At 37.2% G+C, this 13,226-nt stretch overlaps 1 long non-coding RNA gene across 1 annotated transcript; it reads left to right on the forward strand.

The window, feature by feature from the left end:
• Positions 1-4,255: 4,255 nt before the first annotated feature.
• On the forward strand, positions 4,256-5,592 carry LOC143270633 (uncharacterized). Its single transcript, XR_013047856.1, has 2 exons — positions 4,256-5,447; positions 5,539-5,592. It is a non-coding gene; the product is annotated as an uncharacterized LOC143270633 (long non-coding RNA).
• Positions 5,593-13,226: the final 7,634 nt, after the last annotated feature.

Below are 13,226 nucleotides of genomic sequence, written 5' to 3' on the forward strand. Positions count from 1 at the left end.
GAACTGGGACTTTGCTCCTTAGCCAAGCAATAATCATAGAATCTATTTAGTGGCACCACCAAATACAATGACCTGGAATTATAAATCTTTCATGGAGAAATTTTTTGCTTAAAATTGGCTGATGTACATATTTTAGATCCCAATTTTCTGACAATATCTAGAAAATCATATTCTAGAAGCAGTCATAAACACACCTTTTCCTTCCATCAGGCTGTATCATGTTACTGATTTTGGTCACATCATTGTCTTATAGTTTCTTTATAGCCGTTTAGAAGTGGGGTTTGTTAGACTTTATATAAACTATGAACACGAATGTGTTGTTGTACTTTGTCACATTTAACTTGACCAGGTGAACGGAGGGAACATAATGATGATATGTTCTCCTGGCTCTGCTCTTGCAAGAATATTTGTGCTGCCTCTGGAGCTGCAGTGTATTTGACCTCCTAAAGTACTTGAGGTTAAGATATTTTTCTTTTTGTGGCTGTGGATGACCCTCTCCATAGCCTTCTTGGTTTTCAAAGCCTTTGATTTGCCTTACTCCCTATGGCAGTGGAAGGGCCATCTTTGTTAGCATATGTGAAATCTTGTCAAAATGCATAATGAAACTTCTGAGTGAAGAAAAAAGCTTGTTAATACCATTCTCTCCCAGTCTTAAACTCTGCTAACATACTGTAGAAGACTACAAAGAGGCGAGAAACTTCCCACTGAGAATTACATTATTCTCCTTCATCAACATCTCATTGTCAAGACAAAGACTGAAATCAAATCAAGAAGCATGTTTCCAGTTTCCAGAGGATTTTTGAATAATGGACAACAGCACTGCACACAGGGCAAGGAACTTGACAATTACATGAATATATTAACAAATGCACAGTATTATGAATTCAACAATACTGAATAGTCAAGGGACAGTATTTTATACCTATACATGCAGACTATGTGTCCATGCTACTTATCAATAAGGTATATAATAGAGTTGAAACACTGTCCCTAGAATGATGACTCTACTGCACAATTGTGGAAATGGTAAAGATAGAGCCAAGTAGCAGTAAATTAGCTCAGGGAGATCATATACATAAGGGCATGTTGTGACTCAAGATAGACATTGCCTGTGTACTTCCTTCTATTGAAGTGATCAGCTGTTTTACCACTGTGATGTTTAATATCTATAGTCACCTTGACAAAATTGAGGAGCAACACAAAATCAAATCCTTAGATATTTCTGTGAGGTAGTTTCTGTGGGAGCCCGTTCTGGGGTTCCTCGTGGCTTTACCCAGCAGGTCCGAATAGAGGATGATCAGGACCACGGGCCTGAGTGCAGGTGTCTGAGATGGTCTGCACTTGGCTGTGCTGGGGGAGGAGGTCTTTTGCTCCACCCCTTGGTGTCTCTATAAAAACCCTGGACCAGAGACAGTCGGGACACTTGGAAAAGGTTCCAGGCCCTCTCGAGGCTATCCTTTATTTTCTATCTGTTTATCTCCGCAACATTCTCCGCTATAAATCCTTCTATCTAATATTTCCTGCTGCTCGCACTCAAGAAAACTCTGGGAAGCTGTGGGGGTGGTGGGTAAACGCCGCACAGAATGGCGCCGTGAACAGGGACTAAAGAAAAAAAGGGACTAAAGAAAAAAAGGGACTAAAGAAAAAAAGGGACTAAAGAAAAAAAGGGACTAAAGAAAAAAAGGGACTAAAGAAAAAAAGGGACTAAAGAAAAAAAGGGACTAAAGAAAAAAAGGGACTAAAGAAAAAAAGGGACTAAAGAAAAAAAGGGACTAAAGAAAAAAAGGGACTAAAGAAAAAAAGGGACTAAAGAAAAAAAGGGACTAAAGAAAAAAAGGGACTAAAGAAAAAAAGGGACTAAAGAAAAAAGGGACTAAAGAAAAAAAGGGACTAAAGAAAGGGGAAAAAAGGGACTAAAGAAAGGGGGAAAAAGGGACAAAAAAAAGGGGGGACTAAAGACAAATGAACAGGGACTTAAGACAAAGTAATAGGGACTAAAGATAAAGGAAAATAATAGTTTTATTACAGAGTTTTTGGTGAAAGTGCTGAGTTAGCCCTGCCAGTGGAAAGGCATGCCGGTGTTATGGAATATATATATATTTTTATATATATTTTTTGGGAAGGCAGGCGTTTTATCCTCGAGAGAAAAGGAAAGCGGACTGGAAGGATGTCCGATGCTGCAGCGAAATTCTCTTCTGTCAAAATTTTCTATCTTCTATCCCTTTCTCAATTTCTATCTGTGATAAGTATAAGATATAGGGTAGTAATATAGTTTAGGAAAAACTTAGAAGTATAAGATTGTGTAGGAAAAAATAAGTAAGGCAACTAGACAGAAAAACTCTTCAATTTTCTCACTTTGGGGGCTTTGAAAGCAAACTGGGGAAAAAATCTTTCTTTGGGCTTTACGGGTAGTAAAAAAGCTCCTCTTTGAGTTTATGGGGAAGAAAAAGTTTCCTATGGAGGCTTTTGACCTGGGGACAGCTGAAAAGCCAAATCCAAGCAGCAGGAGAAAGTAATTTCTCCCTGAAGCAAAAATGGGAGTGTAAGAAGTCAAAGTTTAAAGTTGGGAAGTTTTGGGAAAAGTTGGTCTTTCTCCTGGGGGAAAAATCTTTCTCTTAAACTATAAAGCTTTTCTTGGAAAATTTGGGAGGAAAAAAATCTCTCTAAAAAGCCTTAATCTTTCTCTCTTAAGAAACTTAGAAACTAAAGCCTTTAACTGTCTCAAAAGGACAAAAATTAGAATCACCTGAAGATATTAGTATGGGGACCACCTGTGATTAGCTCTAAGGGAAAACAACAAACCTCTTAAGACAGCAAAACCTAAGTTCTTTCAAGCTTTAAAAATCCTCCCTGCAATGCAGGAGGCTGGAACAAGTTTCTAAAAACCCCTTCTAAGCTGTCTCTTCAAGCTAGTAAAAGACAGTGGGTCAGAGTACCCTGAGGTAAATGCTTGGGAGAGTGAGGGTGAACAGCTACAGAGAGCCCAAAAAGGGCAGGAAACTTTGCCTGAGAAAAGCAAAAAAGTCAAGCTTTTCAGTTACAGCTGAGCTGAGGCAGCAAAGGTTTTGAGTGAGCGTTTCAGAATGAAAAGGTGCTCCTAATCATCCTAATGCAAAGATCCCCTGAAGCAATGCAAATATTGTTAGCATTGTATCCTCGCTTCTGACCAAAAACCCAGAGGCGACTGGCCAGCGTCTCTGAGTTGGAGTGCATTTCGGGGATACTAGGGTTCCTGCAGTGGTAAACTTCCTGGAGCACAGAGCTGAGGCAGGAAGGTGCAGGACCCAGGGGAAGATTGCTAATGAACAAACAAAGCTAAAGCCAGAACGGCAAGTTGTCTGCTTTCCTACAGGTCCCGGGTTGATAGGTCCACAGCTGCAAAAAGAAATCTGAGAAAAGCTTTCCTATCAGAGAAAGGACCTTTCTGGGAAAACAGTAAAGCTGAACTGGGTCTGAAGCAGTCGTGCTGCTGAGTTAGAACGCTGTCTGGGGAAAGAGCCCAGCCAGGGCAGAACAGAACTATCCAGGAGTAAAGCTTTCTTTTCTGTCAGAGAAAGCACCTCTTTGAGAAAAGCTTTGTTTCAACTGACTCCTGAGATGAGGGAGTGTAGCCCTAAGGGGTGATTGCCTTTGGCATAAGCTCTGTCCTTGAGCACCCAGACAAGCAAATGCAACCCACTGAGGGACTGGGCCAGGTGAAGGCCTGATGAGGCAAAACACCTGTCCAATGGGAGTTTAGAGATGGCAAAAAACTCCCTTGCTAAGCTTGATTTATGAACACAAACCTCAGACCCCGAAAAATAGAAACGGACTAAAGCCCCTACCTTCAGTAGCAGGGAAAGCCGCTATAGTGTCAGAAACTGTTTCTGGGGTAGCTGGATCAACTGAGACCAAACTGGATACTGTCAGGGAGAAAGACTCTGAAGAAACAGAGGGGACAGATTCCTCCCCAGAAAATGCATGACCTGACAAAGCTGCTAGAGTTTGAGGCAGATTCAGGGGAAGAGAAAAAGCCCCTACCTCCAAAAGCAGCTAGCAGAGGTACAGAGCTACAGACAGATAGCTGAAGCTCTGCATCTGGGGAAGGAAGGAACAAGCAAAATGAGAATAAGATCAGTGGGAGAAAATCTCTCTGAAAGAGCTATGGAAAAGCTGTTGTACATGATCTTGCTTTTCACTGACTGGCTAAAACAAACACAAGCCCTGAGGAAAGTTGCTATCAGAAATGCCAGCCTCAAAATAGCCGTGTTTCTGATCTGGGGGCCAGTGTCAACTGAAGGAGAGACACCTGTTGAAGCCAGCTGAGGAGAATAGAAATCTCCCAATGTCCCACAATTGAAAATGTAAAATGCTTGTTCAAATCTCCCGTTACAAAGGCAAGAGACTTTGTTCAAACCTCCCGGGCAAGTCTAGTAAAAGAGAACCAGTTGACTCTCAGACCCAAAAAGAACTATGGGAAATGAATGATATAAGGAAAATGATATAAGGGACTGATATGGAACTGATATTATTGACTGATATAAGGGAAAGGCATTCTGGGAAAGGTAGTTTTTCCACTAAAGATGGCGACATTGCCCTGAAACACTTTTGTCAGCTCTAAAATTAAAATACAGCTTTTAAAAATAAGGAGGAAAATCGTCTAAGAGTTTGGGTGTCAGTTCCAATGAAAAATTGAAAGAATATGGAACTAGGTGCTTCGCGGTTTGGGGCTCCGTTGGTAAAATGCCTTATTTAGCCTAATAGCTGTGCAAAGTTTTTACGGTAATTGGATGACAAAAAAGCTACCTATAAGAGCAAACGAGTCACTTTAAAATCCTTAAAATACCACATAATAGCTGTTCAGTTTTTGGCAAAGAGCTTTACAGCAGCTAAATATGATAACTTCACCCTCAGCATAAAGTTTTTCAGTAGAACAAACCAAAAGTACTGCTGTGATAGAAACGTTTGTTTGAATTGAAGTTCTTAGGGGAACTAGTATGAATTTGGGTGAAGGGACAGCCTCTAGTTAAAAACTGTCTACCGCTGACAGTGCATCTCTGCCGGTCCGGAATGGCTGAGAGAACTCGCAACTTTGGGGTGTGGCTTTGTCCTGAGAATGTTACAATCCCCTAGCAACAAGTATCACAACTCTATAATGACAACACTCACTAAATCCCAGTGCTTTATAACAAAGCTAACTATAAACTGCAAATTTTAGAAATGATGTACGTACTTCCTGTCTAGTTAAGAGAATCTTTCTGATAGAGATGGTGATAATAATTAAGAGTAAGAAGTAGAGAGACGAATATAAGATATGTGAGTTTGTAAAATTCTGTCTTGTTAGATCTGTGTTAAGAAATCTTTAGGTGTTTGCTAAGTTAGATATATGCTAATGGTAGCCTATATAAGTTTGTAAAATAGATCAATAGAGTTCCTTTAAGAATATAAGCTTGTAAGAAGTATCTAAGGTAGTCTTAAGACATGTAGTAATAAGCTTGTAAGATGCTAGTTGTAAATGTAAGTTTAAATAAGAAATAAGATAAGTAAGAAGTATCTAAGGTAGTCTTAAGACATGTAGTAATAAGCTTGTAAGATGCTAGTTGTAAATGTAAGTTTAAATAAGAAATAAGATAAGTATATAAGAATTAATAGGAAATATATTTGCTAAAGTAGTTCTATAAAGTATAAATAAGTAGATGTTAATATGTTGTATGTGAGTTTGTAAAAACGTGTAAATGTTGAATATGAGTCTAAATGCTTTGCAAGGCAAAAAAATGTTATATGTGAGTTTGTGAAAAAGTGTAAATGTTAAGTGTGAGTCTATTAATGTATATGGTGAAAACACCTGAGACACAGGAGATAGTGTCCTAGTAGACTGCAAAGTAGGCAGTCTGAATGGTTTCAAACACTCCAGAAGCTGCTAAGAAGCTAAGAATGGCGGACGCCAGAACCAGCACAAGGCATCTGCAGCTGAGATCCATAGAATATCAACGCACCATAAAAAAAACCTGAGCTAACAGCAAAAACGGTGCGGTTTAAAATATTACTATAACTAAAAAGGTCTGTGAGAACAAAAGTTGCAGAGACGCTTGTTTGAACAAAAATTAACTGCAAAAAGTTTTGGTTGAAAAATGTCTCTTCATATTTGGAAGTGAAAGCCTGATACCAGAATTTATTTCTTGTTTAAACTTTTTGAACTTAAAATGAGATAAAATTACAAAAACATTTTGGTTATGGATTTCTTCAAATTTGGAAGGCTAGTACCAATATTTATCATTTGAATTTTGGTACTTAAATGAAATGAACAATAGAGATTTCATTGCAATGGGACAATTTTGAGCTTACTTATAGTAATGACCTAGGAACGGTTTTCTGGAATTGGGTTAAAAATGGAACTGTTTAAATGAAGAAATGTATTTCTACTTAGAATCAAGATGCAATTTTGTGTATGCATATATGCTTTATTAACTGGAGATTTATAAATTGTTTTGTGTTACAAATGGAACTGTTTAAACAGAAAAGTTTGGGTTTTCTAACTAGGCTTGAGATTTTGCTTAAAAATTATAAAGAAAAGGAGGAGCTATGAGATTGAATTATGTTCGCAGAAACCTATTGATATTAATGCACCCTGGCTTTGTGGAATTGAGGAAATGTTTAAGTTTGATGTGAATACATCGAAGTTTTTCCTATGTTCTGTTAACAAGAAAATTCAAATGATTGAGTTAAAGTTGTAAGACGGAGAAAATTGTTAACTATATATAGCACCATATATGCTAATTCTAATGGTTCTGTTAAGAGTTTGCTTTGAGTTGTAAGATTGAGAGAATTGTGACTATGTATAGCAATATTTATGTTAACCTGTTAATGGTAATGATGAAGCTAAGGGATTCTTTAAGTTTGTAGTCGCCTTAAGAGTTTTGGTTTAGAAAGGGCTTGAAGCAGCTAAGACTGCTGTGGTCACCTTGGACCTAATTCAAAAGAGAAATGCCATCTATATCATCCTCTACTCCCATACTGGGAAGTGTAACAGCTATGGAGATTGCTGTAAGCCATTAATAGTTATATTTTTATATATTAAGAAGGGGGGACCTGTGGGAGCCCGTTCTGGGGTTCCTCGTGGCTTTACCCAGCAGGTCCGAATAGAGGATGATCAGGACCACGGGCCTGAGTGCAGGTGTCTGAGATGGTCTGCACTTGGCTGTGCTGGGGGAGGAGGTCTTTTGCTCCACCCCTTGGTGTCTCTATAAAAACCCTGGACCAGAGACAGTCGGGGCCCGTTGGAATAGGTTCCAGGCCCTCTCGAGGCTATCCTTTATTTTCTATCTGTTTATCTCCGCAACATTCTCCGCTATAAATCCTTCTATCTAATATTTCCTGCTGCTCGCACTCAAGAAAACTCTGGGAAGCTGTGGGGGGGGTGGGTAAACGCCCCACAAGTTTCTATATTAGGGGACTAGATGTGGGAAGATACACTGTAATAGCAGGTGGAATCATCTTACTGACTGTTGTCCCATATCAAATGAAAAAGAAACTGGCAGGGAAGAAGTATAGAGAAGGATACAGCAGTTAAGACCATCTACTGCTCACACAGAGGACCTGAGTTTTTTTTCTCATTACCCAACATCCAATGGCTCATGAAATACGACCTATAAGGGTTCCAACATCGTATTCTGAACTCTATGAGTGCTTGCGCTCATGAGAACACATCTCCATATAGACACACACTTGACTTTTAAAAATAGAACAATAGTTGTGAGCAATGCCATTACTTGCTGCAAGTTTCATGGTTGTAAAAGCATGTGACTCACTCTCTCAGATTCCTGCATATTCATTCACTGTGATAACTGCATCCCAGACCATGAGAAAAATAAAACCCACCTTCTCTAAGTTGAAATTGTTAAGTATTTTAAAGAACTAAAAGCAAAGGTCAAGTGGTCATGCACTGGTATTTCCTAAGCTGTTGTTGAACAATCCCCTTGTCAGGTATTTTTTCAGCAACAGAAGATTTTCTAGACATACACTGTATTTTTAACATGAAATAAGTCACCCTGAAGAAACATATTGGAAAATAATCAGTTACACTGATTACAATTACATTAAAAAGCAATTAAAAAATCCTGTGAAGGCAGTTCTTTTGTGTATTTGGAAGGTTCTGATGAGCCACAAGAGGGTATTGTATTTAGAAACATATTTTTATTTATGTACAGTTCAGAGTTTTTAGATAAGTATGAACCCCTCTCTATAAATTTTGTGGGTTGTTTTATCTTATGCTCGGACAAAATTACATTTTTACCCTGTAAAACATTCGGAGAAAATTTTTCATTTAGGCTTTTAGTCTATGACTTTCTTCAAAAGCTGGAAGTAACACTATACAGAGAAATTGTTTCTTGAAAAGCAAAAAAAAAAAAAAAAAAAAAACAGAGAGGGTGAGAGAAAAAGATAGAATACTGTAATTTATATCAAATTCCAATCAAAACCAACATTGTTGCCAGTATGATTTTTAAATTGAATATATGTTTACAGTGGGTAAAAATAAATAACAATGCATGTTCCTATAATATTCAGGAGACAGTGACATCTAACAGAAGCACAATTAAGAAAAGTCTCTGAATGTCTTTAAAATAAAACCAGAACCTAAATATGAATGATAGTAAGTGAATGGTTACATTGGAGAATAGGACTATCTTTATATTTCTAGAATCTCAGTGTGAAAATACAGCATTGATAAAAACATCCTCATTCTGTTCCCAGAATGTCAGTGTGTAAATACAGCATTGATTAAAAAAAAAACTTTAAATAATCCCTAAATGTTGACTTGGAATATTTAGGCTCCTTGAAGAGCTAGCTTCTTATATTCATTTAAGGACTACAGTCAGAGTTTAGTGTACAAACTTGTGTGTTGGTGTCCAGAAGGTAATTAAACTGATCAGTTCCATGAAAACAACTGTAGTCATGTTCACCAGCATGTTGACATGTGAGAATTTAGTCTTCCTCTATCTGCTATGAGAAATATTTGGGGAATTTGGGGTTTTCATATTTCTTTGAAGATAACAATATGAGAAATTTTTTAAAATATTTGTAACACAAACTACATATTTACTTAAATACATCTACTCTGTGCTAATGATACCCAACTCAGAAGAGACACTGACACAATGTTCTGCATTGACTTTTGTGCAAAGAATTGCAAAAATTCTCTTATACTGTTTAGTAAAACATACAAATATGTACAATAGTATTTAAAGCCTTTGATGATACACCATAATGTAGCTGCCATGGGTAGAAATTCCCTTCTCTCTCTATACCTGAAAAGTTGTATCTGTACTTGATGGAGAGTCACCTCATGGAGACTGTGAGACACAAAATGCACAGACGTGTATACACAATAACTCAGTTTGGTCATGAAAAAACATTTGAAAGTTTACCAGGCAACTTGTCCAAGGGGGCATTTGGTAGAGAGTTACCCAAAGTTTCATAATCAGGTCCATTAAATAAGCAGTTGAAGAGTATTTGCTACAAAATATCAAGATAAATGTCTTCTGGATATTGGGAAGGATAATTTTCTGCATAAAACAAGAAATCTCTGCACGGTGGTATGAAAAATTAAACTCCCATGGAATGAAAAAACCTGAGCCAATTAGACTGTGCAGGAGCATGTCACTCTGACTTCCAAACCCAGACTTTCCATGTCAGAAAAGCATGTGATAAAGTAACTACTAAACCTTTTAGGGAATTGAGGTCATCATAAATTGTAAACGCATTTAGCAGTGATTCTTGGAACAGCAGGTGAATTGTCATGATTGTGTTTTCAGAGAAAACCAGGATAACTGGACTCATTTTTGCAAAAGCTGGACATAATTTCTTCCTGTCCATCTCTCCTCTCAATTAGGATAGAATCTGAAATGATCTTTATGGTCATGTATGTGGACCATCCACATGAGTGCAGATGAATTTAAGCATCAAAGACACAATAGCACATGACAGATGCATCCATGGGGATTGTCTGACAGAAATGACAGAACTGGACATGGTCATTCAGGATGGTTCAAATGACCCAAATATAAGCTGAAATAGAAACTAATTGAAAATATGATGAATAACATTTGCATCAAAACAATATTATTCCTGTTCCAAAAGTTGAAAATACTAAAAAAATAATAATAATAAAATGTTGAAAAAGTCCATTCTCACTTCCAAATAATTTTACAGTGAATTCCTGATGAAACTCAGAGTTTCAAAAATATCTGTGTTAACTCCAGGCTCTTTCTCTTCTCTATCCCAAGCAGAGCATATGATGTGACATCAGAAAATTTCTGACTACTCCCCTTACAGAGAAAAATGACTCCACCTCTCTCCAGGAGAAATCTGATTTCCTATTCCCTCACAACCTCCTCCTTCAGCTATAGGAATTTGTAGAAATTCAACACTCTCCCAATATTTGCATATGTTGCTTCCTGAAAAACTTTCCCTTGGATGTTTTTGACAGTTCAGATATAATACAAGAGATGTGTTGATTAAAATATTAGGGTTCTATTGACTACGTTAGTAGATAATATAAAGGCCAAAGAAAACCAATAGTTTCTTGTCCTGAACCACCAGAGAGGAATCATCAACACTGAGAAAGAGGACTCATATGCAAAATTTCTATTAATTTAATGGGCTATATTTCCTACCCTGAATATCCTGTTTCTATAAAAAAAAAAGTATAATGTCATCCCAGCCTCACCAGAACTAGAATTATCATGATGTATAACACACTTCAGGGAAAATTCTGAAGTGAGACCATGCATTCATAGTAGCCCTTAGAGAGCTTGCTTTACTTGTCTATTCTATGTGTGGGTACACCACAACTTTCTGCCTATAAATCAAAAAAAGTCCCTTAAAAAACACAATCTCCTGGTATTTGTAACCATACCATATAGACAAAACTACACTTTCAGATGGGGGCAAAATAAGACTATACTTTAAATTTTCTGTCATTTAGGAATCAAAACAAGACACAAAAATAAAGGGTTCAAGGTAGCTTGTATATAGGTTTCAGAATTCTGGAAAACAAGTAGGGTAAGACTGGCTCCAAGTCTCTATAAATTGACCTTGAGAGTATACTGCATCTAGGATATCTTCTGCTGAGGAAAGCCATATACATGGTGTGTAGCTGAAATGAGCAGAGGTAATGCGTCTACACATGCAGATGTGAAAGTATGGGATGTGCTCATGGGGACCAGATCATCCCAGTACTACTCTTAGATGTTGAATGTGGATCTGAAATTCTGAGTGTTTCTAACAAGATACTGCTGTTCTTGCTCTAATTTAGTCCTTTGTGATACCCAGATTTTGGTGATATGGAGGCTGTTGGACTTTTAAGACTCTGAGTCTACCTGGTAGAAGTAGGTTATTAAAGACATTTGTAGGTTCTGCTTTATTCAAGCTGTGGCATTCATTCTCAGCTCCCTTGTCCTCTAATATGTGAAAAGGTGATACCTCAAGCTCTCACTGCCTACAGCTCATATTAATCCAGCTGTTTCTGCCCTTCAATAACAATGTGGTGTCCTTATGAAGTAAAATAACCTATATTCCATTGAAGTTTTCATTTCAGGTAATAATTTATTGATATAGTCCTTTATTAGAACAGCAGTCATTTGTTTTACAATAGATACTTGACCTATTTGGTCTAAGTTGATAATTCCCAAAAGCAGTGTGGGGTGTTTTCTACCTCTTGCTAAAGGCCTAAAGTCAAATTAAGGGTGGTGATCACTCCCCCAAGCTTTGTGCCAACATTGCACTAGCATATCTTGCAGATGCACACCTGTGTCTGCTTGTGTGTGTGTATCTGTTTTTATATGTGTTTTTCATCCTTTAATTTGATTTCTTTATTTTCCATTAGCTTCTTTGTTTTATTTTCCTATTTGTTCTCTAAAAAATGGAGAGAAAGTAGTCAGGGAGTTGGTTGGGTGGGCAACTAGGGAGGATCAAGCAGCAAATGAGGGAGAAAGACCCATGATAGCAACATGTTTTATAAAATAAATGTATTTCAAAATGGAATAATGTAGAGTCCTTGACCCCTCTGTGCAGTATATTTTTGTGTGAGACTGGAAACAGTGGGAATGGTGGCTGTCTCTAACTCTTTTGCCTGCTTTTGGGACCCTGTTCCTCCTACTGGTTGCCTCATCCAGCCTTAATATGATAGAAGTTGGCTAGTCTCATTGCAAATTGATGGGCCATGTTTGGTTGGTTTCCCTGGGTTGGGCCTATTCTTTTCTGAAGAAAAATGTGTGTAGAATGGATCTAGGGGATAGTGGAAGTTGGGGTAGAGACTTGGGAGGAGAGAAGGGAGGGAAAACTATAGTCAGGATCTAATACATTAAAAAGTATATATAAATAAATAAATAAATAAATAAATAAATAAATAAATAAATAAAAACATACATACATACATACATATATGCATACATATACATATATACATACAAAAAACAAATGAACCAATTCTCAAAGATAGAATCTAGCTTCTTATTAATATAACTATACAGTTTAAAATAATGTATCCCCTACATTATTCTTGCAAGTTTACAGCTTGAGGACTATTAAAAGAGGGTTAGAAATGACAATATACAAAGCATGCATCACAGACTTAACATATTTATGCAAAATGCAGTACCCTAGAAAAGAGAGAATGAAAACCTGTTGTTCTCAGAGAATAGGTTCATGAGTTCTTAGAAAAGTGTATTTACAAATATGCAGGATTCACAAAATGCACAAATTCAATGGGAAGAATACAGAAAAAATATCAAACGTGAAGAATTGTGAAAGGGGAGTACAAAAACCACTATTTGGATATCGAAGATCAGAGGGAGAACTGAATATAGGTTCTGATGACCTGGTTACAGCTGGACATTGACATTCTTCACAGATTTAACAGAAGCTTCCTGTAATTATCTGTTAATGGGAGTATCCAGTTTTCTGATATCTGAACTTGGGTTATGATATAAAGATATAAATTGACCTGCATTCTCCTGTAGCATGCACTTCATTAAGCAAACAGTTGACAAAATATTTCCATCATGTCAAGATCTGATTCACTTTTTAAAATGTGCTTTTATTCAGAGTGAAAGCATACATGAAATGAAAGCAGGATGTATTTGTGGAACATATCAAAAACATCAGAATCATTCAGATACATAAGGAAGTATATGTTATTTCACAGGCAAAGTTATGAAATTTTGAAGAGGTAAAGAATAATATACAAA

Source organism: Peromyscus maniculatus, chromosome 23 (genome assembly GCF_049852395.1).
Source record: "Peromyscus maniculatus bairdii isolate BWxNUB_F1_BW_parent chromosome 23, HU_Pman_BW_mat_3.1, whole genome shotgun sequence".
Lineage (NCBI taxonomy): Eukaryota > Metazoa > Chordata > Mammalia > Rodentia > Cricetidae > Peromyscus > Peromyscus maniculatus.